General features: G+C 42.2%; 1 protein-coding gene across 1 annotated transcript in view; it reads left to right on the top strand.

The window, feature by feature from the left end:
- LOC147622804 (MADS-box transcription factor 23-like) overlaps positions 1-27060 on the top strand; it is a 216299-nt gene that overhangs the window by 43747 nt on the left and 145492 nt on the right. The window lies entirely within an intron of this gene.

Here is a 27060-nt window from a genome sequence, read left to right on the forward strand (position 1 = left end):
AAAGGACTAGTAATAAGGACTCTAAGCTCAAATAATAAATACTCCAGCTGCCACACCGGATGGTGGGTACTGGGACACCGTTGGAATACTAATTGATTTTGCGAGTAGTCCACAACTGGTTTATGACATGAAAGTGAATCCTAAAGAGAATGTGGGGGAGAGAAAGAGCTTGAGTTCTTTACAAGCAAACACACACGCACATGAGAGAGCAAGACACAAGAGAGATGGATTTCTAAGGGGGGGGAGCTTGAGTTCTTTGCATGTAAACACACACACACACACACACACACACACACACACACAGAGGAGAGACCAAGACAAAAGAGAGAGATGGATGGCTGAATTTTCTTCTATCTTCTTCTCTTCTCTACAACCATACAACTAAAAAGATAAGAATACATGCTATAAAGGAAAGTACTCTCTTACAATCATTAGGGACAAAAATGAAAAAAAAGAGCTGTGTAAGGATTGGATTAACTTTCTTAATCAAAGTGATTTAACTAAAATAGTAGAGACAAATAGCTACATTTTTTCCTATATTTAGAGGAGAGAGTGTCTTTAATTCCCTTATTCTTGGCGGCGCTCTTACCTACTTTAGTACAAGTTTTCTAAAATAAGATTATTTCAAATATGTGAATCCATATCATACTTCTCTCTTTCATAAGGCATGACGCGAGTTTTTCCATCTCTTTTCTTTTTACCGTCTTTTTTCCTCTCCTCGCTATCTCTTTTTTTCTCTTTGAATGATTTTTACTGCTGTGGGTGACTCCAAAGGTTGATCCATACTCAAAGAAAAGACACCATATCAACTTGGTACTTGATAAAGATTATTGCACATGGACTCACATTCATCATAAAGCTCTACATGATGAGGCTGAAGCTCAAAGACTACATGCAGAAGGGAAGCATATAGATTTGTGGGTTCAAGGAGGTCTATACCCTCTTAACCCATCAATTGGTAAGCCTCCATCATTTAGCACTTTACGTTATCTTGTACGATTCATTGGAGATGGTAGAGAAGGTTTATTTGGATACTGCTCAAGATTGAATAATCAAGCTACTATTTCCCATTATCAACACACCTACATGGCTGGAACTATGCTTGGTATATATATATAAGGAATCTGTTAAAGAGATAGAAGATATTATAATCTCACAAACTCAGCGTGTACATGAGTTGAAAAGACTACTTTAATCATCTTAGGAAGAGGTTACAAAGGTAGGACAAACTAACAAGAATTTAGAGGAACGTGCACTCCAAAAAGCCCAACAAAAAAGTACTCTTTTTGGGTTGACAGCGAGATCTAGACAGTTTAAGAGTGTTACATGCCTAGCAACACATGGGGGTGCTAAGAAGAAATGGATGAAGCTTTCTTGAAGCTACATGAATAGTGTGGGAGGTTTTTGCTTAGACAATCCTCTAGATAAAAGTGTTATAATCAAGTATTCTATTAAACACAGTGTGACTTGATTGAAATGCTCAAGCTCTTGGAGTGTGCAGGGCTTCAAAGGAGGATAGTCAAGGAAGTTTGCAATGACTTTCATGACTTGGTCAAGCTTGATGAGGTGGTGGAGGCTTGCAAGGACAAGATTTTAATAAGCAGGAAGGGATATAGAGCCATATCATAGCTACTCATCCAAGGTATGAAGTCTCGTCATCTTCATGTGTTTGGCTTACCCCGTATGTTGAAATATATGATATACAAGTGATAAAGGGTGAGAGAAAGAGGTGATGTAGGTGTGAACACACCCTAAATAAAGTGGGCATGTGGGTGGAAAAGGGATCTAGGGTTATCCCAACCCTAGCCCTTGGTGAACCCTATATAAAGGGTAGGAGGCCTCACTTTTTGTAACACAACACAACTCAAGTGTAGCACAGTACTTGAAGGTGAAGGTTAAGCCAACTTTGGAGTGGTTGAAATAGAAGGTAATATAGAAGTTTTCTATACATCTTGTGTTCTTTCTCTATGTTGCTCTATCTTGCCATCAACTATTGCTTTCGTTGTGCATACTCCCCATTATTTTGACATGGTATTAGAGTAGCCGTGTTCACATCTTTCTATACTGTAACCCTAATGGGGAATATGAACAACAGAAGCAATAGTTGATGGCAAGATAGAGCAAGATATATGAGAGAGAGAAATAACACCAGATGTATAGAAAGCTTCTATATTACCTTCTATTTCAGCCACTCCAAAGTTGGCTTAACCTTCACCTTCATGTGTTGGTTGTGTTGTGTTACAAAAAGTGAGACCTCCTGCCCTTTATATAGGGCTCACTAAGAGCTAGGGTTGAGCTCACCCTAGATCCCTTTTTCTAACCTTAACCTTCATGTGTTGGTTGTGTTGTGTTACAAAAAGTGAGGCCTCTTGCCCTTTATACAGGGTTCACCAAGGGCTAGGGTTGGGCTAACCCTAGATCCCTTTTCCACCCACATGCCCACTTTATTTAGGGTGAGTTCACACCTACATGACCTCTTTATCTCACCCTTTATCACTTTTACATCATATATTTCAACACCCCCTCTCAATGCCACCATGGAACAATGCCAAACATGGAGCAAGGTGAGCATTGGACATACAAGAACAAAATAACCTCCTCTTAACCATAGGATAGATGATAAGGTAGGTAGCCTTTGTAGATTAAGCTTTTACAAAAGTGATGAGTTATAGAGAAATGTGGTTCACTCCCAATTCTAGCAAACATGCTTCACTCCTCAACTAGAAGAGTTGCTTATCATGTGAGGAATTTACATAATTCCCCTCAATCTTATTAACATCTTTGGTACCATCTCTTCCATAGTGGCTTCGTGCACCACCCTTGTTGCTCCTTCACTTTGATGAAACCATCTTCTTGCAAAAGACAATCTTCAAGTGGGATTTGGATGTACCATTCTTCATTACATTGGCTTCATTAGTTGCATCTTCGTGCTTCTCCAATCCTTTCTCATGGTAGACACGCTTCATGCATACATGTCTCCTTCCAATCATGCTAGATTCCTTAGTCTAGCTGCCACATAGACTAACACAAGGCTGGCACCCATGTTTCAATAGCTTATGCATGTCAAGGGTAGGACTCTAAACTGGCAATCTGTTACGTTCCCATCTAGACTAAACTGAATAGGGTCTGTCTCAAGGTGTGTGACTTCTTAATATGCTTCTTGTTTCCACCTTCCACTTCATCATGCTGCATAAATGCATACACCAATGTGAACATTGATTTAGGAGAGGTCTTACCACTTGTTTGTCAACACAAGGGCAATGTCAAACTCCATTACAATACGATAGATGACTTCCATGCATATGAGTTCATTAAAAAAATTAGGATCGGATTTCATGCTGATGCGTTGAATTTGGTTGGTTTCAAAATTTGTGCATGCCTTGCACTTCCCAACAAGCGAGATTGACACAAAATAATTTCTGAGATTGACACAAAATAATTTCTTTCTCCGCGTGCCTCGAGCTTGAGAGAAATGAAGAAAAAAAACCTTTGTAGAACCTTTGAGAACTTAGAGGAAACAAACAGTTGAGAACCTTAGAGCAAAAGGTTTAAGAAAAACCTTGTAGAAGGGTAGGTTTCCAAAACGTTAAGAAAGAGGGTTTTTTTTTTCCTTAAAAAAAACCTTTGATGGAAAAAAAACTAAGGTTTTTTTAAACCTTTGAAAAAAATGTGTTTTTTCTTTCTCTGAAAAAACGCACGCTGTAAGGTTTCAAACCTTTCTACAAGTTTTTTTTTAAAAAAAAACCTTTTGCAAGTTTTTTGAGCACTGAATGGTTTTTACCTTCATTTCTTTCAAGCTCGAGGCAAGCAGAGGAAGAAATTATTTCGTGCCATTCTCGCTTGGGAAGTGCAAGGTATGCACAATTTCTGAAACCAACAAATTCAATGCATCAAGCATGAAATCCGATCCTAAAATTTTTTGATGAACTCATATGCATAGAAGTCATCCATTGTATTGTTAGACACTGCCCTTGTGTTGATAAACAAGTGGTAAGACCTCTCCTAAATTAATGTTCACATTCTTGTATGTATTTATGCATCATAATGAAGTGGAAGGTGGAAGCAAGAAGCATATTGAGAAACACATGCATAAGCTATTTTGAAACATGGGTGGTAGCCTTGTGTTAGTCTATGTGGCAGTTGGACTAAGGAAGCTAGCATTATTGGAAGGAGACATGTATTCATGAAGTGTGTCTACCCATGAGAAAGGATTGGAGAAGCACGAAGATGCAACTAATGAAGCCAATGTAATGAAGAATGGTACGTCCAAATCCCACTTGAAGATTGTCTTTTGCAAGAAGATGGTTTCATCAAAGCGAAGGATCAACAAGGGTGGTACATGAAGCCACTATGGAAGAGATGATACCAAAGATGTTACTAAGGTTAAGGGGAATTTTGGAAGTTCCTCACATGATAAGAAACTCTTCTAGTTGAGGAGTGAAGCATGTTTGGTAGAATTGGGAGTGAACCACATTTCTCTATAACTCATCACTTTTGTAAAAGCCTAATCTATAAAGGCTACCTACCTTGTCATCTATCCTATGAGAGGGGGTAATTTTGTTCTTGTATGTCCAGTGCTCACCTTGCTCCATGCTTGGCATTGTCCCATGGTGTTATTGAGAGGGGGTGTTGAAATATATGATGTACAAGTGATAAAGGGTGAGAGAAAGAGGTCATGTAGAACACACCCTAAATAAAGTCGGCATGTGGGTGGAAAAGGGATCTAGGGTTATCCCAACCCTAGCCCTTGGTGAACCCTATATATAAAGGGCAGGAGGTCTCACTTTTTGTAGCACAACACAACTCAAGTAACACAATACTTGAAGGTGAAGGTTAAGCCAACTTTGGAGTGGCTGAAATAACGATAATGTAGAAGCTTTTTATACATCTTGTGTTCTTTCTCTCTCTCATATATGTTGCTCTATCTTGCCATCAACTATTGCTTCCGTTGTGCATACTCCCCATTATTTTGACACCTCAACCACATATCGTAGCAATGGCACAACATCAATTTTTTTTTGGCTATTCCATGATTCATAGGTGGACACAAACACATTTGACGGTATAGAAGCCAAAGAAAAAGAAGTCAAAATTGAGGTACGACATGTATAATAACATATTTATAGACATTAGAAGGGTCCAATTAGCCATGGTGAAATTTTATCAGTGCTGAATAATAGAGGATTGTGAGGGTAATCTTATTTTTGTTATCAAGCTTGATGAGGCACAAATCCTCAAACATCAAAAAATGGAAAGAACTAGTATAGGACTGATGAAAAAAGCTTTAAATTATGCCCAAGGTGACGGAGACCAACCATTACATAGTGCATTATCACAAATGGAACTATGGTACCTAGGGGCAATGCAGTGCTAGATGAGAGTCATGATACTCTCAAATGGTTGTTTTGGCACACAGAAATTCCAAACGCCATTGATGCACATAATAAAAGTGAGAAGCTTGTGGTGTATGGGTCTCGAAACTTTCAGTTGAGTGGCACGTGAGTGCCAACTTAAAAGCATTGATGTGCTTGTATGGGGTGTGTGGTGGTCCTAGATCAGTAAACCCCTGCCTCTATTGCATGTGCATGGCAGGCATGAACAGTCTAGAATGTTACAACCCAACAATGGATTGTACGAAGCCTCCATTCAGAGACAAGACAAAAGAAGTAACTGGTGATAAATACCAAACCAAGGGTAAAGGAAAATCAAAGACCGAGAGCAAGGGAAAGCTAACAAAAAAAATGGAAGTCAAGCGTGAATCTTGTATTGTGCTTGAGGATCCCAATTGGGATCCCATACTTCCTATAAAGCTAGAGAGATTTCATATTTGTACTTTACATGTAAAAATTTGAATACTGGATAAGCTATTAAAGCTTCATCTTGACTATGCTCGTTTCATTTTGCCATAAGAGCTATCAGATGCATGTTTAGAGAAATGTGAGATATTACCCTGTAATATGGTCTTTCATGGTGGACATGTGCAACTTAAAAAGGATAACAAGCAATCAGGTACCACCGGTGATGTTTTAGGGCAAATATGTCAATGGGAGGAGCCAAAGCTAGGAGGTTCTTTGTCAAACATTGAGAACAAACAAGTTACAACAGTATGGGAATATTGGAAGGCTTTATGTGAGCACACAACTAACCAAGCTAGTGATCCAAGGATGACAAAGCTTCATATGAGAGTTTGGACAGATCTTGATAGTTTTATAAAACTCTTACATAAGCAAACGACTGAAGGAGACTGCGCAAGGCAGTTTGAGACAATAAATCAAGATGCTTGTTAAAAAATTGTAGCTGCCTGGGGGAATAAGGACATAACCTTCTACTTAGTAAGAGTTTTTTTTCATGTAATTTGTGCATTGACTAATTAATATGTGACATAAATTGATTATTAATATGTTCTTTTTTCTATGTGAAGCATATTTTTTTTGCACATGGACCATACTTTGTGAAGAACCATTCTGGACAGGAAGCCATGTCCTTCACACTCCACCAAGAGCATGTCCTCTCACTATCACCTCTCCGACCACCTCCGACCTCGTCTCACCGCCGCTAGTGTCCTCCGACATCTCCGATCGCTGTCATTGCTGGTGCCCTCCAACATCTCTGACCCATCAGGTCCTTTGACTACCAGTGGCACTTATGACGTGTATGGCCAACTCCGAGGGTACTCATGGAGGCAACACCCTTCTCCCTTTCCCAAGGTAAGGCGAGATCCTCTTTGAGCACCATCTCCATTTTCCCGATGGAAGATCTTCCCTCTACACAACATGATGAGGGGTTGGGACTTCAAGGAGGAGGACACCCCAAGGAGGAGTTAAGGGGCGGCACTCTCTCCGTAGTGTAGCACATTCTCTCTTGGATCAAATTCTCTCTTGTATCATTCTTTTTCGGCATTTTGGTATAGTGTTATGCTCTTGTGGTGTTTTGTTTATCTCGCTGTGTGTGTGAGGTGAGTGAGTGGAGAGTGGTGGGTGTGGTGTGAATGAGTGGCTTGTGGTAATGCTACGGTGCTAGGAGGTGGTTGGAGAGCACGGTAGATGGTGTAGAGCATAGGTCTTGCATGTCTAGCCAGTGAGGTCGACCCATCCTTGGCAGGTATACTTCCTTGAGAGGATCCACACTCCCTTTCCCCCAACCATAGTGTTTATGTAGGTAGTTTGCAAGCTCCCTAGCAACAAGGACCAGCGGAGTCATCCACAGCTAAGAAAAAATTTGGCGATCACGATAAGACTCTCTTAGAGGTCAAGGATAGTCTCAAACAAAATTCCTTTTCCTTTTTGTTGATTTTTGATCGTGTGGTGAGAGGAATATTGTGTATGCCCCCGAAAACTAGAGCTTCTGGAGGTAATTTGCCCCTTCGTTCATCCGCTTCGAACTAGTCATTGTAGGGTTCTTCCTCATTCCCTTACTCTTCCCTCAGCATCTTTCTCTTCTAGCCCTATTGCAGCTCCACGAGGGCCAGATCCATTGGCTACTGTCCTTATGTAAGTTAAACTCCAAAACTTCAAAGGTGCCATCACTGAAGATGCGGAAGACCATGTATGGTGGTTCCTCACTATGTGTGACTCAAGAGGGCTCAACCAAGATGATGTACGCTTGGTCTTATTCCCTGCGACAATGCTGGAAGAAAGTGTAGAGACTAGTGGAACATGCAATTCCCCGCCAACCACTTTCCGGATTGGGCCACCCTCAAACTATAGCTCTTGGCTACCTTTCGGCCTGGGAACTAATTTGACCTCAATACTCAAGAGCTCAACCAATTCTCCATGAAGGTGGAGGAGTCAGTGACCCAACTTGTCACAAGAGCTAAAGTTTTGGTCACTATGCTACCCTAAGATCCTGGAAACTACATACTATAACAATGGATGCTTCGTGAACTCCCTACTCAAACATCAATGAAGATGAGAGAGACCTTTCCACCCCAAGGCACCCTCCAAGACTTCCAAGACAAAGCTACACAACTAGATAATGCTCACCTCTCATGGTGGATCATAGTACCTCTTGGTCCCCACTTATTCTTGGCATGTCTTCGGCTCCTCCAACGGTTCCTCTAGCCCCAGCAGTAGCTTCTACGTCCACTTCCATGGATGAGCTTGCCAAGCTTAAGAAGGAGCTTAAAGATTTCAAAAGGTCACAGCAAGAGGACGCGACCATTGGCAGCGTGCTGAGGAAGGAGATCAAGCTCAAGGTCAAAGTTCCCAAGATGAGTCCATGGTGCTTGGTATATAGTTCCCAAGGCCATCCTCCAAGTGATTGTCCCACCAAGAAATATTGCTCATTTTGCTAAAAGGCAGGCCATGAGGACAAGGAGTGTTACCACCTCAAGGGACTCTGACTCATGCAACAACAACTTAAGAAAGGTGCCACCCCACTTAATCCCTTTGCCAAAGGCCGAAGACTACATGGTGATGCCAACCAGTATGCTTCAACTTCCGCCTAGGTCCCTAACCACACCAACCAAACCCAACACCCTTCTTGAACCATCAATCGGCAGGAATAGCTACCCCTAATCACAAGCTTATATTAACCCTTTCACCACTGGCCCCCCTCCTATACCTAGCTTCCCTGCATACCCTTCCCTCCCCCATGGCTACTTATGTACCAACCCCTCCCATATCACCTCAGCAGGAGGGAGCTCAAGTAGCCATGGTAGCATACACCGATACCCCTCATCCCAGAGTAACACTAATATACAACCCCCTGCCTATGCACATCCCATATCAAACAGGCACTCTCCCAACCTATCAGTCGTACCTCCCACCCGTGCAGTCCCACAAAAAACACTCCAAGCCTACCAAAACCCACCGACGATGGTCTATGCGGTAGCTCCTCTAGTACCTCTGGCTGTTATAACAGCATGTATGGGGCCCAGCCTAACCAAAGGTTCCCCAATCGCCATCCTCCCAACAACCCCACCGGCCTCTTATACGCTACCATTGTGGGGTGAGCGACCACATGCAAGCTCAATGCACTATACCAGAGGGCTCACCCCCATGCCTACATTGTTTGGAGCCCAAGGCTGACATTCCAATAGTGGCTGTCGTCACCTGGTCCCAAGGAGCCCCAAAGACAGCAACTCCTCCTCCTAATGGTGCAATCTACCCATCCATTTGTTGAGATTCAAGCTCGATGTCAGTGTGAGCCAGCTATGCTATGTGCTGGCATGTTAGGTAGGAACATGTGTGAGACATAAATGACCGCGTGTCCAGCTGGTCATAGTGTGTGGACATTAGCTAGGGTTAGATGTGTGTGGACACAACTCATAGTGTTGTGTGTATTTTGGATTATGGCATTATGCTTTGTGTGAGTGTGGAGATGGCTTCCCTCTATGGTTAGGGTTTGCAATATACATTAGGGTTTGCTCCTGTGTGTGTGTCTCCTCCCCCTCTACCGTTCTTTCAACATGGTATCAGAGCCTTGTGCTGTTTATTAGGGTTTATGAGTGAGTGAGAGAAGAGGGAGAAGAAGCTGTGAAGAGAAGCTGTGAAGCTTGCCATTGGAGCTGTGAAGCTTGGAGCACACCAACTACTATCAGATCTGAGAGCTTGGCCTATTGGGTAAGGTCTTCTAAACATCCTTGAGCAGATTGCAGGTGATACAGGCAAAAACAAAGCAAATCAAAGCAAAGAGAAATTCTGGTTTTTGAAAGCTTTCCATTAAAGCTTGGAAACATTGATGTATGGTGAAATAGAAGTGATTCTGGCAAAAGACACATGTAGTTGACAAAGAGGGATGTATTGGCAACCCCTATGCAAGCCTTAAACAAATTTTGGAGCAATTTACATGCATTTGATTGAGTGAAAAACTCTGGTTTTTGAGCTCTCACAAAACAGAGAAAAAGGAGTAAAAAATTGAAGCATTTGGAGCATGTTTTTGGCTAAAATCCAACCATTGATGGGTCACACACTTGCCTAGGTGTGTTGGGCACTTAGTCCTATCTTCAATTAACACTTAAACAACTCCCAAATCCCCCAAATGCAGGTGGCGCAACCAGAACAGAGAAAACAGGGCAGTTTGTGTTCATTTTGAAGCGAGGAGATTAAATTCTCATTGGTTACTTGACATATTTCACAATTGCTTTAGCCATTGGTTGCTATACACTTTGGAGAAGAGGGCTATGTGATTGGATTGATGAATTATGCCTAATTGAGCTGGGAATGAGCTGATTAAACAGGCTGTCCACTGGTTGCAGAGAAACAGAGCATTTTTAATTAAGCAATTAATCTTTGGTCTTATACAATTGGACAAATTCCTCTTACATGGAGTTGATGGACACTATTGCTAAGCTAATGAATGCCTGGTTGCTCAATTTGGACAAATATTGAAGAAATTAGAGCCATTTTACTACTGGTTTTTCTGGTTTTTCCCAAAACAGAGAAAGGGGTTTTCAAAAATTGATATGTACACATGTCAGATGGTGTTGATACTCTACATTGAGGTTGTTTAGGTGTCAATGCAAGTTGTCCATACTTGATTGCACCACTACATTGTGATTTGGAGCCGTGGAAGTGCATCAAAACAGGGTATCTCGGACTACGTGAGTCAGTTCATCTTGGATGCATACAGGTTGATTTTCTACATCAAATTTGAAGATTTGTGGTTACTTTGGAGTATCTGGAACACTCATTGGAGTGTGGTTGAGCTGAGGAAGACTTGGTTATAGATTTGGACGAGTGCGGAAGGTGCACATTAAGCAAACATGTCGGATAATCCAATTCAGATTGTTGGTGAAAAGCTGGATAGGAAGAACTTCCAGGCATGGAAGTACATGATAAAAAGTTTCTTGAAAGGAAAAGGATTTTGGAATCTCATTACAGGTGCTGAGCCAGAGCCTGAGCTACCTCGACAACCTACAGAGCAGCAGGTTATTGCTCATAAAGCAATGGTCAGAGAGAGCATTCAAAGTGCTGCATTATCTGTCTATATGTATTTCTGATGCTATGCTCATACACATACAGGATGCTGAGAATCCCAAAGATGCATGGGATACTTTGGTCAAGATGTTTGATACAGATACGAGTGCTCGCAAGTCTCAGTTGCGACAGCAGATACATAATGTGAAAAGGAATAAAAGGAGCATACATGATTATGTGCAAGAAATCAAGAAGTTTGCAAATGCATTGGCCACAATAAATGCCCCCATGCCTGATGATGATTTGGTGGATATTACCTTGCATGGTCTTGGCAAGGAATACAAATCTTTTGATACCTCTATTTCAATGAGGAGTACAGGTTTACCAGACTTTGATGAGTTGGTTTCACTCTTGCTGGTTGAGGAAATCAAACTCAGTGATTCATTTCTGGATGCATCTACTAGCCATGATGATAATGGCAGAAATCAGGCATTTTATTCTCAGAGAGGTTTTAGAGGCAGGGGGAGATTCACATCACGTGGACGTGGTGGTAATGGTCGTGGATGGCAGGATAGGTCACCACAACAGAATTTTCAGCCTTCATATGGTGCTCGAGGTGGTCGTGGATATGCACCTCAGCGAGGCAGAGGTAACTCCCGTGGTAGAGGATGTTGGCAAGGCCAACAAAATTCTATGCAAGATGTGGAATGCCATTATTGTGGCAAATATGGTCATATGGCGAGAGATTGTTTCCGCAAACAGAATGATTTGAGAGGGGGTAGAGCACAACGTGGTGGTCATTATGGTGGAAATTATGCACAACATGGTGGTGGAAATTATGCATCAAGCAGTAATGATGGCGCATGGCTCCTTTGTTGTGCCCAAGTTTATCTCTCTCACCTCCTTGTGGTAAGTGGTAGGTGGAGGAGGAGTAGTGCGCCTAGTACTGCTTAATGGAGAGATAAGGGGTCATGGGCTAGGGTGATGTCTAGAGGGAAATCACCAATGCGTTCCTCCGTCCAGCCAGGGTATCTCTTCTACTAGCAAGGCCTCCTCCCTAGTCTCTTGAGGTGCGTTGCCCGCCTCTCCTTTGCGAGTGCATCTAGGAGGGGGTTATAGGCACCTCTGATGACTCCTCTTGAGACCTTCTTTCTAGGTTGTTGAGAAAATGCTAGTTCTCCTAGACCTATGACCTTTACTGCTTCCTGTTGAGACACTGGTGCAGAGGAGGAGGCCAAAGTGAGCAAGGATGTTGTCCAATCTTGTACTACTACTTCTTTTGAGAGCTCTTTTTCTTGGAACACCTCTTAAATGGGGTTTGGGTCCAACTCCACTATGTCCACCATATTGCACTAGCACCCCTCATAGAAATGTAACCAATTCCATAAAGGTTCTGCCCCCTCTCCTTCTCAGCCAAATGGATCCCAGGCCTCCTCCAGTGGTAATACTTGCCATTCCTCCTACTCTCCCTCATCACTGGTTCCTCCCCTCCCAAATGGGAATCATGTCATGTAGGGCAGTGCCCCTTGCACTCTCATCAGGGCCTTTTGCCAACAAGGGCAAGGGCAAGGTCACCATCCCCTCTGGGTTAGGGATATGCAAGTTGTCTAGTCCCTAATCATGGATCACCTGAACTTCCCTCAACCAAGGCCTTCCAAAGAGCAAGTTGTAGGCCCCTCTAGCTTGTGGGAGGTCTAATAACACAAAATTCATTTCAAATACTAATCCCTCAAAAGTGAGCGGAACTTGCCTGACTAGTCCCAACGGAATCCCTTGCCTGACTAGTCCCAAGGGAATCACTTCCCTCTAGTCTGCCACTCTGAAGAAGGCGAGAAGGGAGCTGGCTCGGTAACTTAGAGATCCAAGACTTTCCTAGTAGCTTCCAGCATGATGTTAATACAAAAACCACCATCCACAATGGCCCCTGTAATTTGAGTTTCTCGCCCACGGAGACTTTCACCCTCGGGCTTCAGTGAGATCAACCACTCTTGGGGCAGTGAGGCATACCCTTGCTTGCTGCTTGGGTCATCGCCCACTAATACTAGTTGTGGCTTTACCCCTAGTTGCCTTCGAATCCACCCAATGTTGTACCAAGCCTAGCAATTGCTCTCCTATTTCCTGGCTCAAACCACATAATTGAGGAAGGGTGATTTCCACCTTTCCCCCTGCCAACACTGCCTCCCAATGTAAATTACTAACCTTCGGTTGAGTAGACTCCTCATCCGTCTTTGAAGGTGTGGTGGTCGGGGGAATGACCAAGGTAGGCGAAAATGCTTCCTTCTCCATGGGTGGTGTTTAAATGAATTCCTCCATGGCCTCCCTATAAGCTTGTTCCACAATGGTGTTGAAAGAACGGTAGAGGGGGAGGAGACACACACACAGGAGCAAACCCTAATGTATATTGCAAACCCTAACCATAGAGGGAAGCCATCTCCACACTCACACAAAGCATAATGCCATAATCCAAAATACACACAATACTATGAGTTGTGTCCACACACATCTAACCCTAGCTAATGTCCACACACTATGACCAGCTGGACACGCGGTCATTTATGTCTCACACATGTTCCTACCTAACATGCCAGCACATAGCATAGCTGGCTCACACTGACATCGAGCTTGAATCTCAACAGCCCCTCTCAAGCTCATGATGTACTGCCGATGAAGATATAGATGAGCTTGGGATATCAAGACTCTCAACACTCCCCCTCAAGCTCATCCCATGTACTCCCAACATAGTACGGAAGTACTCAAACTTCTCCCTACTAAGTGGCTTCGTAAAGATGTCTGCCACCTGCTCATCAGTCTTCACATACTGAAGATCAACTGTACCATCCAGCACCTTCTCTCTGACAAAGTGATAATGGACCTCTATGTGTTTGGTCCTCGCATGAAATACTGGATTCTTGGCCAACTGTATATTGCTCATGTTGTCACAATGAATGACAACTTTGCCATCAATAGGCTCACATAAATCTGCCAAGAGACCCTTTAACCATACTGCCTCACAAGTAGCGATGGCTGCACCTCTATATTCAGCCTCTGTACTGGATAAAGCAACTGTAGGTTGCTTCTTGCTACTCCAACTCACCACGGCACTTCCAAGTGTAAAAGCATATCCACTAGTAGACCTCCTGTCATATGCGCTACCTGCCCAATCAGCATCTGTGTAGCCATGTATGTCCAAGCTTTTACCACTCTCATAAAGTAGACCATAATGTGATGATGCATCTCACTGCATCCAAATGTGGTTTTCTGGGGCTCTGCATAAACTAGCTTACTAGCCCCACATAACTCAAATCCGGGCGTGTGATAGTCATGTAGATGAGACTACCAACCATCTTTCTGTACATAGATGGATCATCAAGCTCATCACCATAATCAGCCCGCAACTTCACATTTTGCTCCAAAGGTGTACTCATAGGCTTACACCCTGTCATGCCATATTTTGCCAACATATCCAATGCATATTGGCGCTGTACTAACCATGTACCTGCATGATCTTTGACCACTTCAATTCCAAGAAAGTATCTCAACTCACCAAGGTCTTTCATGTCAAATTGCCCACTCAATGCTTTCTTGACATGCATCACATATGTACCATGATCACCTGTGATAATCAAATCATCCACATAGATGACGAGTAAAACAATCCCATGCTCTGTCTTCTTCACATAGAATGCTTTCTTGACATGCATCACATCTGTACCATGATCACCTGTGATAATCAAATCATCCACATAGATGACGAGTAAAACAATCCCATGCTCTGTCTTCTTCACATAGAGTGAAGAATCTGCTGTAGAAATCTGAAAACCAAGTGAGATAAGATATCTGCTCATCTTATCACTCCAAGCACGAGGTGCTTGCTTCAGACCATACAATGCCTTTATCAATTTGCATACATGAGTGGGATATCTAGGGTGTACATACCCTTCTGGCTGTGCCATATAGACCTCTTCTTGTAAGTCACCATTCAGAAATGTATTTTTGACATCCATCTGATGCATTTCCCAGCCATTAGCTGTAGCCATAGCAATGACTGCTCTCACTGTGCCCATCTCAGCCACTGGACTAAAGGTTTCATCATAGTCCAAACCTTGAGTCTGTGCATAACCCTTTGCTACCAATCTTGCTTTATGTCTCTCAATAGAACCATCAGATTTGCACTTCACTTTATAAACCCATTTACATCCAATAACATTCTTGTCCTTTGGTTATGCAACCAAATCCCATGTGTCATTATGGACCAATGCGTCCATCTCAACATCCATTGCTTTCTCCCATACATGCTCTCCAATAGCCTCTGTATAGCATGTAGGTTCCACATGCTTCACCATAGATGTCATATATGCATAGTGCATAGCAAATTCTTGATATGTCAATCTGTCGACTGGATATCTGACTCTCTGGGATCTCCGCAATGCATGCGGGTCACTCTGTACACCTGTAACTCTAGCATGTGGTGGCACATATCTATCCTGCCTAGCACCAGGTGTGCGTAAAACAGGTATGCCAAGCTCCTCATCCAAACTCTCTGAACTAGATGACTCATAACCTGTGATTCCAATTCCTTCGACCTTCTTCTTTCCTTTATCCATAGCACTACTCCCAATGCTCACACTCTCATGCCTCAAACGTCCTGACCATGGACGTACACTGCTACTCTCAGCTTCTGCTGCTGGCCCAGACATAGAAGTAGAACTAGAACTTGCTTGTGGCAAGTTCACAGGCACATCAGCCTCAAGTGACTCAATGACACCCTCATCTTTTGCTTTGTACCAACTAGCAAGCTCATCAAACACCACATCTCGTGAGATGACAACTTGCCTAGTTTGAGGATTATAACATGCCTTTCGATCCTGTGCATATCCAACAAATACACATTTTTCTACCTTAGGATCCAACTTCCTTCTTCTTTCATTAGGCACATGTACATAAGCTAGGCATCCAAAAACTTTAAGGTGTCCAATGTCTGGCCTATAACCTGTAAGCCGCATCTCTGGCGTGCTTCCATGAATGGCTGCTGTAGGTGTTTTGTTCAGTATATACACTGCAGTAGCACATGCTTCTGCCCAATAATAATCTGGCATGCCCTTTTCATTGAGCATCGCCCTAGCCACTTCACATATAACTCTATTCTTTCTCTCAGCCACACCATTCTGCTGAGGTGTATACCTGCAAGTCAATTGTCTTCTTATTCCATGCTTCCTCAAGAAATGCTCAAAAGCTTTTGAGGTGTACTCACCACCTCCATCTGTCCTCAAATATTTAATCCAACAGTCATATTGCTTTTCTGCAAAAGCTTTGAAATCCATGAACTTTTCCAACACTTCACTCTTCTCTCTGAGAAAGTATATCCATGTCATCCTGCTGAAATCATCTATGAATGTCACATAGTATAAATTGCCTTTGATAGATGGGTTTTGTGCAGGACCCCATACATCACTATGTACTATCTCAAGTGGTCTGCTACTCATATTTCCTTCTCTAGGAAACCTCAACCTTGCCTGCTTTCCAAACTGACAGGCTTCACAAACATGCATATTCCCATTATATTTGAATCTAGGCAATCCACTGACAATGCCTCTTGTTTGCATGTTCTTTAACCTTTGTATATTGACATGTTCAATCCTCTTATGCCACATATCAATGTCCTGTACCACATTCCTGCTTTTGGAGAACATGGCTGATTTTAGCTCAGGAATTCCAACATTCAGCTTAAACAATCTGCCTTCTTTCTTGCCTTTAGCAATGACTCTACATCCATGTTTGAAATCTTCAACGAAGCATCCATGCTCGTTGAAACGAACCTGTTGTCCCTGTTCCACCATTTGACCAACTGAGGCCAAGCTCTTTGTGATAGAAGGCACATACAGCACATCTGACATAGACTTTGTCTGACCATTGTGCATAACCAATGGTACACTTCCAACATGTGTAATGACATGCTGGGTATCATCACCTGTCTCCACATAGCCTTTCACATCCATAGGCTTCATATGCTCAAACCATTCACCATGACATGTCATATGGTTTGATGCTCCTGAGTCCATGCATGGGCCTACAAAGGATCTCCTAGGGATAGATCTAGTCATTTGCACTCACATAATTCCACTAAAAGAAGCTAGTCGGCCAGTCAAGGAGGGAATCTACCACATGAATCCAAAATATCTAGAAGTAGTAAAGAAAGAGTTGGACAAGATGGAGGAGGCACGTTTCATTGTTCCCAATGAGCACTCCTAGTGGTTGTCACCTATGATTCCTAAAAAGAAGACCAACAAGGTCAGGATATTTGTAGACTTCAGACCCCTCAATTAGTTGCACAATCAAAGATGGGTTTCCCTTGCCTTTCATAGAGTGGGTTTTGGAAGATGTGGCTAGCCATGTGCTCTATTCCTTCATGGATGGGTTCAGTGGCTATAACCATGTAGTGATCGATGATGAGAAGGATCAACTCAAGACATCATTTGTCACACAGTGGTGGGGAACATATGCTTACAGGAGGATGCCCTTTGGTTTTTGCAATGCCCCAACCGCCTTCCATAGGACCACCACCAAGATTTTCTGGGGAGTATTTAAATGATTACTTACGCATCTTTTTGGATGACTTCTCTAACTTCAGCGGTGGGAAAAAGGGCATGCCAAGGGTGGTGGTGTTTGTGAAGTGCCAGGAATAGGGTCTTTGCCTCTCAAAAATAAAAATAAAAAACAATCCCCCATTTAGTATTTTTTCTATTACAAAAAAAGAAGTCCCCCTTGTAGTATTTTTTCCACAAAAAAAAAACCAAAACTAAAAATGTTTCTCTCTCACACCTCACCATCACCCCCCCTCTTGCTCTGTCTCTCACCCTCCATGAACCCCCCTTTTTCTCTCTCTTGCTGCTGACCCCCCCTCTCTCTCTCTCTCTCGCACTCCCCCGTAGCCCCTCTCTCTCTCTCTCTTACATTCCACCGACCCTCCCCTCATCTCTCTCTCTCTCTCTCTCTCTCTCTCTCTCTCTCTCTCTCTCACAACTGATCCCTCCCTTGCTCTCACTCCCCACCCCCTCTCACCAACCAACCCCCCTTCTCACCAACAAAAAAATCCCCCTCTTAGTATTTTTTTTGAAAAACAAAAGAAAAAAACAAAAAAATCCCCCCTCTTAGTTTTTTTTTCCATTACAAAAAAAAACACAAAACATAAAAACAAACCAATAAAGAACTCCCCCTCTGCGTATTTTCTTCTTTTACAAGAAACAAAAAAAAAAACCAAAAAAACCCATGCTCTCTCTCTCTCTCTCTCTCTCTCTCTCTCTCTCTCTCTCTCTCGTGTGCCACCCATCTCCCTTATCTCTTCTCTCTCCCACCGTCACTCACCCCCCCTCTGTCACCCTCCCACCATCACCCCCACCCCCCCTCTCTCTCACCCTTCCACCGTCACCCACCCCCCTCTCTCTCACCCTTCCACCATCACCCCCCTCCCCTCTTTCACCACCTCACCCCCCCCTTTGCTTTACTCCCCATTGTCACTCACCCCCTCTCTCACCCTCCCCACCGTTTTACCAACCCCCCTCTCTCTCACCCTCCCTCCGTCCCCCCCTCTCCTCTCTCTTGCGCAACCGTCACCCACGCCCCTCTCTCTCACCCTCCCACCATCACCCCCCTCTCCTCTCTCTTGTGCCACCGTCACCCCCATCTCCTCTCTCTTGCGAAACCCCCCCTCTTGTGTGCTCACACCAACCCCCCTCTCCCGTGTGCCTCGGCCCCACCCCCTCTCCCTTATCTCTTCTCTCCCCCACTGTCACTCACGCCCTCCCCCTCTCTACCGTCGCCGACCAACCATCCCCATCCCCATCCCCATCCCCATCCCCATCCCCCCCTCTCTCTCTCTCACCAACCCACCCCCTTCTCTCGTGCGCACATCGGACCCACCCCCCTCTCTTGCAAACCACGCCCCCCCTCACCAACTCCCCTTATCTCCCTCTCTACCTCATTGACCATACCCCACCCCCTTCTCTCGTGCGGTGCACCGGCCCCACCCCCCCTCTCTCGCAGACCACACCCCCCCTCACCGACTCCCCTTATCTCCCTCTTACCTCGTCAACCATGCCCCGCCTCCCCTTGTTTTCCACCTCATTGCCCCCCTTGCTTCACTCCCCACCACTGACCTCCCATGCCCCCCCTCCTCATTGACCACTCCCCACATTCTCCCTCTCATCCGAACCCCCTCTCCTTCTCTCTCTGGCACAAACCCCCTCCCCCCCTTGCTTCAATCCCCACACCCCCCCTCACCAACCACTCCCCACTCACCCGACCCTCCTTCTCCTTCTCTCTCTCCCCCCCTCACCAACCACTCCCCACCCTCTCCCTCGCACCCGACCCTCCTCTCCTTCTCTCTCTGGTGCAAAACCCCTCCCCACTTGTTTGCCACCTCACCGCCCCCCTCGCTTCACTCTTCCTCATCGACCCCCTCATCGACCACTCCTCCCCTCTCTCTCACTTGTGACACCCCCCTCTCTCCTCTCCACCATGCAACTTCCCATGGCTAACCCGATGTGCTTTTGATGCTTTTGGAGAATGGGGCTATGGTGGATGCATTGAATCATCACAAATAGATTACATTGAGGTTCACTTGCACAATAATGAAAGAGTAGCTTGCATTGAGCTGTTGATGGAATGGGGAGCTAATGTCCTCATATTTGATGCATCCCGTGGGAGGACTTGCATTCACTACACTGCAAAAGTGGGCACCTCCACTGCTTTCAGATAATCTTGAATGCTGCCCAAATACCTACTGTCACCGAAACTTGGGGCTTTGCTGCCCGATTAATCAATGTTGGAGATGGGAGTGGAGCTACCCCTATACACCTTACGGTAAGTGGGGCCCTTTTTTGTGTAACAACAACAAAATCTGGCAGAAAAAGTCTCGGATTTGGGAGCACGCCTTTGCATGTTGTGGTGCGAGGTGGGTCAATTGAATATGTAAAAGAGCTTCTAGCATGGGGTGTAGAGAAACTCTCAACGGCACACTTCTTTCTTCATCGTTTATGAAGTACCAGAACACAGCATGTGCAGCTCTTCTCAACCCTTTGACTACAGAGCCCTTGGTATGGCCATCTCTGGGAAAGTTTATGAGCTTACCCCCCTGAAGTGCAAGTTCTATTGGAGGCTGCATTGGCACATGCTAATGATGCTTTGGGAGAAGGGGATTTTTTTGTTAAAATGAGAAATGGATCTTTTCTGTTAATGAGAGAAAAGTAGCCTGCTACTACAAGTAGGGCCAAGAAGCCTATAGAATCTGGAAGAAGAAGTAGCTTCATGGGACTGGTGAGGAAAGGCTCGTTTAGGTTTCTTTTCATTTGCCAGGGTCCTCCACAATCCACCAAGAGAAAGTCCTCCCACTATCACCTCTGACCACCCAATCAACCGTCGGTGCCCTCAAACACCTCTTCGACCGCCGTCACCCGCCGGTGCCCTCCAAAATCTCCGACCCATCGGGTCCTCCAACAACCAATGGCACTTACATTGTGCATGGCCAACTCCAAGGGTACTCATGGAGGCAACACCCGTCTCCTTTTCCCAAGGTAGGGAGAGATCCTCGTTGAGCACCCGTCTCCTTTTCCCAAGTTAGGGAGAGATCCTCTTTGAGCACCATCTCCCTTTTTCTCGATGGAAGATCTTACCTCTACACAACATGATGAGGGGTTGGGACTTCGAGGAGGAGGAGGAGGACACCCAAGGAGGAGTTAAGGGGATTTCTCTCTCCACAATGTAGAACATTCTCTCTTGTATCATTCTTTTTTGGCATTTTGGTATACAATGTTACGCTCTTGTGGTGATTTGTCTATCTGTATGTGTGTGTGTGTGTGTGTGAGGTGAGTGAGAGGTCATCAGTGGTGGGTGTGGTGTGAGTGAGTGGCCTGTGGGGATACTACGGTACTAAGAGGTGGTTAGAGAGCATGGTAGATAGTGTAGAGCATATGTCTTGCATGTCCTCAACCCATCCTTGGTGGGTATACTTCCCTAAGAGGATCGACACTTCCTTTCCCCCAACCATAGTGTTTGTGTAGGTAGTCCGCAAGTTCCCTAGACAGGCAGAGTCATCCACAACCAAGGGCCTCTTGCTACATAGAATACTCAAGGCATGGAAAATTCACACTATGCCGCACGTATCAATTTTCATACAAGTCGACACGGTGTGGTGGGAAAACAAAAACAAATGCATTACGAGAGCTCTTTAACACATTCTACCGAGAAGACAAATGCAACGATACAATGTAATTCTCAAAAGCCAAGTTAGTTTATACCACATAAAAAGATAAGTACTATTATTAACATCAATATATTATAAACATTCATCATGCTCAATAAATTGTATCTCTATGCAAGATGGAGAAAAAGTCATGGTGGTGACACAAATCTTACAAAATTTTGAAGAAAGTGTTCGCTTGTAAATGAGCAGCAAACACTATATACCAATAATTTATCTTCATTAAGACAAATACTATGTAACAAAGCAATTTTCAATACAAGTAGAGAAAGCCATTTATAAAAAAAATCTTCTTTTTCCATTCTTCCTTCTTATATCTTCCTCAACGAGATTACCCTCCTTTTCAGGGTTTTCTTTGGGTAGTTTTTCACCCTTCTTTCCAAAGTAGTCCTCATCTTCTTTGGGTAGTTTGCCTCTATACCTTAGTAACTTTTTCCATTAATAGCCTCCAAGGGAATGGGTATTCAAATCAAGAATTTCCTTAGCATAAGCTACATAACACAAAAAATAACCTGCCCCTCGATGACCACAACTTTGGTCCATATCCAAATATACGTAAAGCTTCTATCTTCTCCATCAACATGATCATTTCTGTATTATGCTATATCTTTGAATATCCTAAGTATGTTGACATTTTTTTTAAGGTCATTAATGGAATGTGTAGATCATCTGAATATTTTGAATGGTAAATTATCTACACGCTTGGAGGTATCCTTGAAATATAGTGGCCAAGGGCTGAACCTCTGCCAACAAAAATACATATACCTCCACCTCATCCGAGGAACCCATCTTTTTCTGCTATCTCAAGTTGCAAAGAGAAAAAAAAATATCTTTACAAAAATAAAATCTTTAAAAAATAGATTCTGAATATATTCTTATAAATAACTTTTTGTTCTCATCTTCTCAACAAATCTCCTATCCTCCCCATCAAGTCAATTGAACCTTGTGGAGGCATCTCTTCTTCTGCGCATGGAGTCTTTGGTTACTCTCTTCCCATATTGGAGATTCTCACGATTTCTTGAAAAGCCAAAAACTCTTATTTGTTTGGAAGAGTGTTTTCTTGTTCTGAGCTTGTTCTTCAATCTTTTTACATCACAAGTCTATAGCCCTGGATGTATCAATGAAACTGCTCCCTATTGCTTCTGTATCAAGCACTGAAAATTCATCCACTTCATCTAGATCCAAAAATATGAGGCAACTTCACATCCATTAGCTATTAATCCAAGATAATAGTCTTCTCTTAAATTTAAGAGTTTTTAGTTATTTGTAATAAGTAGTAAAAAATCCTTGTTATCCTTGAGTGGGAAGGATGGAAAGAATGAGAGAGTGATCTCCTTCTCTGAATACTCTATAGAAACATTCTTTTCTTCTGGCAAAATTAACCACACTTTAAAATTTGCAGCATTACAATCTTTACTCAATATCTCTTCTTGTGCCTTATCCATGACCATTTCTACATCATTCATTTCTTCTTATTTTTCAATATCACCTAGAAATGCCACAGATTGTGCACTAGAAGTGTCAAGGCTACTCTTTCTATACCTACTTGTGCATGCAAATAGAAAAGGAAGGCCACATGATGCTGCAGGAGTGTTAAATCCATAAAGTACTAATAGCTATTAATAATAGTATGTCAACATTATGTGTGTGAGCCAACATTAGTAGTTAGTTACTAGTGGCTTGGCATGCAATCTCGTGTATATGAAGGGTACGTGAATCAAGAAAGAAGAGCTGATCTTTTGCAACAATCTCGTGTATTCTTTGTGTTCTTTAGTTTTAGAGTGTTTATGATGTCTTCTATATCGCGTCTGGACAATCTAGGTGTTTTTCTGGATAATGCAGTTAGGGGCTAGACAATCCAGGTAGCGATTGTTTCCATGATATCTCTATCTTTAGTAGGTTTAATGTACTAGGCTTCAACCAGAGTACACATTGGCGATATTGATAAGTATGGCTGGGAGGTTTTTGATTGGTTGTTATTACTATAATTTTTGGGTGAATGTCTGGGCGTTACCCTCATTGTATATCTCACCCTTATGTCACTAGGTCAAGAAGGTATGCTATTAGACAAAGGTTTGGTTGATCCAGGGCTGGGTTCTTCACAAGGAAATGTTGAGCGGGAAGTAAATGCATTTTAAGATCGTTTTGGTGTGGAGGCCGGCTGCATCAAAGGGGAATTCATGAGGGTGCAAATCAAGAATTGCTCAATCTAGATGATCTAGGCACACCTATGTTAGATCCGACGATTCCGAAAGGCCCACCTTCAAAAGAGGTAAATCATGTTCAATTTCAGAGATGGATTGGAGGGTTTGCATCATTAACTGCACTGGGGCACGTTCCAAGAAGACAATTAATCTTTAATCCACTTTCACTAAGGTCTAATCAGGGAAATCTAAGGGGTAGAACACCACCTCGACTAGTTATGGCGCAACCTATACCTCCACCATTGAACCCTAAGGTTAGAGCCTCCAAATTTTTAGGAAAGTCCAAAGAAGACCCCGATTGCCACATAGCCCAATTTGAGACATGATGGCAAGCGAGTGGCTTTGATGCCTTGTATGGGGATAAGGTGTAGAAACAACAGTTTGTTGCTACTCTGAATGAGGGGCAATGAATTGGTTGGGTTATCCCATCTCAACAGTTATGATGTGTTGAAGATATACTTTTTGGGAAGGTTCAAGAAGGAGAAAATAACAAATGATATCCTCTGGAAGTTGAAAAAGATGGAGCAGAAAAGCATGTTGGTGGAAGATTATGCACAAACATTTCGGAGATTGGATGCAACTGACAGACCTTCAGTAGAGATGTTGGCTACTTATTTTTTCAAAGGGTTAAGAAAGGAAATTAAAGCGATCATAGCAAATAAGACAGTTATCACTTATTGTGACAACATGAGTAGCATATAGTTGGCCAGTAACCCAGTATACCATACTAGAACGAAGCACGTTGAGGTGCATTATCACTTTGTGAGGGAGAAGGTTCTAGTAGGTGATGTAGATCTTATATATGTTAGCAGCACACAGAGGATCAGGTGGTTGATATCTTCATAAAATAATTGGGCATAGAGAAGCTCCATAGGTTTAGGAGCTTACTTGGAGTGCAGTGTGTGGAGTTGAGCTCAAGGGGGAGTGTTGAGATATCGAGCTTAACTAGTGCTACTACGGACATTGATGACCCACCTACTAGGTGATAGATTTCGCAGTTATGCCACTGGCATGGTTTGTGACATTATGGTTGATATGCTACCAATGGATGGTAGGCTATGTGGTGACAACCACTTTGAAATACTAGAGTTATGGCATAGCTATAACGCCAACTCATATAGTCGAGTTCACACTATGGATTGACCATTGTATGTTGCTTGTTGAAATATACAAGTGTAAGATTCCTCCCCAGCCCCTCAAGATGTCCAGTTTCTTCCCCTGTAATCAATCCCCTTTTCAGAATAATAAAAGATCTTGTTTCTACCTGTTTTGGCCTAGAGAGAGAAAATATTCTAGAGAGAGATAACTCAGTTTTTAGATATCTTTGGATGAAAAAATATCCTTTCTTATTAAACTGAACTCTCCTAAAATAGAAATTCAAAAATAACTTTCCAATGTGCAATTAGAATTAATGGAAAATAGGTAAAAAGGACCTTATCTTGAGGGTCCACATTTTTTGAAAATTTTGGATTAAGGTTCCTATGGACCAATAAGATTAATCCAAATGTAGGGAGGAGATAAATTGAAGAATAAAAGAAAATCCCCCAAAAATGAGTAAATACTCACATAAGATGAAGAGTTGACTAAGGACAAGGTTTATTAGTTAAAAAAGAAGAGATATTTAGAGGAAATGATGCATTTTTGACGCCTCAGTGTGGGGAATTTCCCTCATGAAGGAGGCTCCTAATTCACATGTGTGGATGAGTTTTAAACTCACAAATAATGAGATATTTTCATCTCTCCTCTCTCCTGTTTCAACTAGATCCAAAAAGTAAGCTAAACTGACCTAAAAATGGTCAAAAAGTGACCAAACTGATCTGGAAAATTCTAGAATCAATTTGCTTGGTTAGAGGCTCACTTTTTCCTATAAATATAAGCTTCCCCCTTTGTAAAAGCTTAATGGTGTTTACACACTGTTACTCTACTTCTGTCCTCCTGAGCCATTTAACATTGAATTTCTTGATAATTCAATTGTTTTTTGGCCTAATCCTCTCCAAGTGAATTTGGTGGCTACTCTTGCTGTGCAAACAAGAGTAGAACCCTCAATCCCTCAAGCCAAAGGAAAGCTTACAAGCTCCATGTAAGCTTAATTCTTACTTATTGTTGTGAATTTTTAAATCTATGGTTTTCACAAATTTTATGCTTTGTAAATGTTGAATTAAAATCTGATGCTATGCCTTGATGGAAAGGCCACCCCCTTCTCTTCTTTACAATTCAACCCTTCTCAATCCTACAAAGTTTAATTGAAAGATTGATTAAACTCTTTTCATTGTTTACTCTCTTGATTTTTGGAAAATGGAGTAGATTAGAGATATTAGAATTCAAATTGGATTAATTGAAGTCATAAATTGAATGATAAAATTGAGAAATGGTCAGCCATGCAAATGAGGTTATTGTAAAATTTTCTTAAATTTTGTGGAACTAAAGTTTATCATTAGGTTATTCTAAAAGAGTAATTCCCTCCATTTGTGCATTCTAAAAGATTTATTTTTATATCAAAAGTTCTATTCTCATTAAAATTGAATTTATGCATAGGAAGATGCATAAAAGAATTATTTTTATTTCAAAAGTGTCATTCTCATTAAAATTGGGAAGATGCATAAAAGATTTATTTTTATTGCAAAAGTGTCATTCTCATTAAAATTGAATTTATGCATAGGAAGATGCATAAAAGATTTATTTTTATTGCAAAAGTGTCATTCTCATTAAAATTGAATTTATGATGCATAAAAGATTTATTTTTATTTCAAAAGAGATATTCTCATTAAAATTGAGTTTATGCATAAGAAGATGCATAAAGGATTTAATTTTATTTCAAAAGTGTTATTTTTCTTAAAATTGAATTATGCATAAATAGATGCGTGAAGAATCTTTATATCAAAAATTAGAATCCTCTTAAATTCTCTGAATAGAAGTGATGAGAATATGAGTTGAATAGATGTGATGAGATGTGATGGGAATCAGATGATGATTGAATGGATGGATGTGATGTGAATAGAGATGATGAGAATGTGATGTGAATTAGATAGATGTGAATGGATGGATGGATGTGATGTGAATAGAAGTGATGAGAATATGAGGTGAATAGATGTGATGAGATGTGATGGAAATTAGATAGATGAGAAGAATGGATGGATAGATGTGGTGTGAATAGAGGTGATGAGAATATGAGGTGAATAGATGTGATGAGATAAGATGTGAATCAGATAGATGATGATTGGATGGATGGATGTGATGTGAATTAGATAGATGTGAATGAATGGATGGATGGGTGTGATGTGAATAGAGGTGATGAGATGAGAGGTAAATAGATGTGATGAGATGTGATGTGAATTAGATAGATGTGAATGAATGGATGGATGTGATATGTGAATAGAGGTGATGAGATGTGAGGTGAATAGATGTGATGAGATGTGATGTGAATTAGATGAATGTGAATGAATGGATGAGATGTGATGTCATGTGAATCAGAATGTAAATGAATGATATGAGATGTGACTGAATGTGTATGTGAAGAATGGATGAGAATGAGTATGTGAAAGAATGGATAAGGATGTGTATGTGAAGAATGGATGTGAATGAGTATGTGAAAGAATGGATATAGATGTGTATGTGAAAGAATGAGTATGAGAAGAATGGATGTGGATGTATGTGAAAGAATGGATATAGATTTGTATGTGAAAGAATGTGACGTGATGTAAAGAGATGAGATGTGACATGAATATATGTGGATGTGAAGTGA

The sequence above is a fragment of the Cibotium barometz genome, chromosome 28 (assembly GCF_041138505.1).
Source record: "Cibotium barometz isolate CiBa-2024 chromosome 28, ASM4113850v1, whole genome shotgun sequence".
Classification (NCBI taxonomy): domain Eukaryota; kingdom Viridiplantae; phylum Streptophyta; class Polypodiopsida; order Cyatheales; family Cibotiaceae; genus Cibotium; species Cibotium barometz.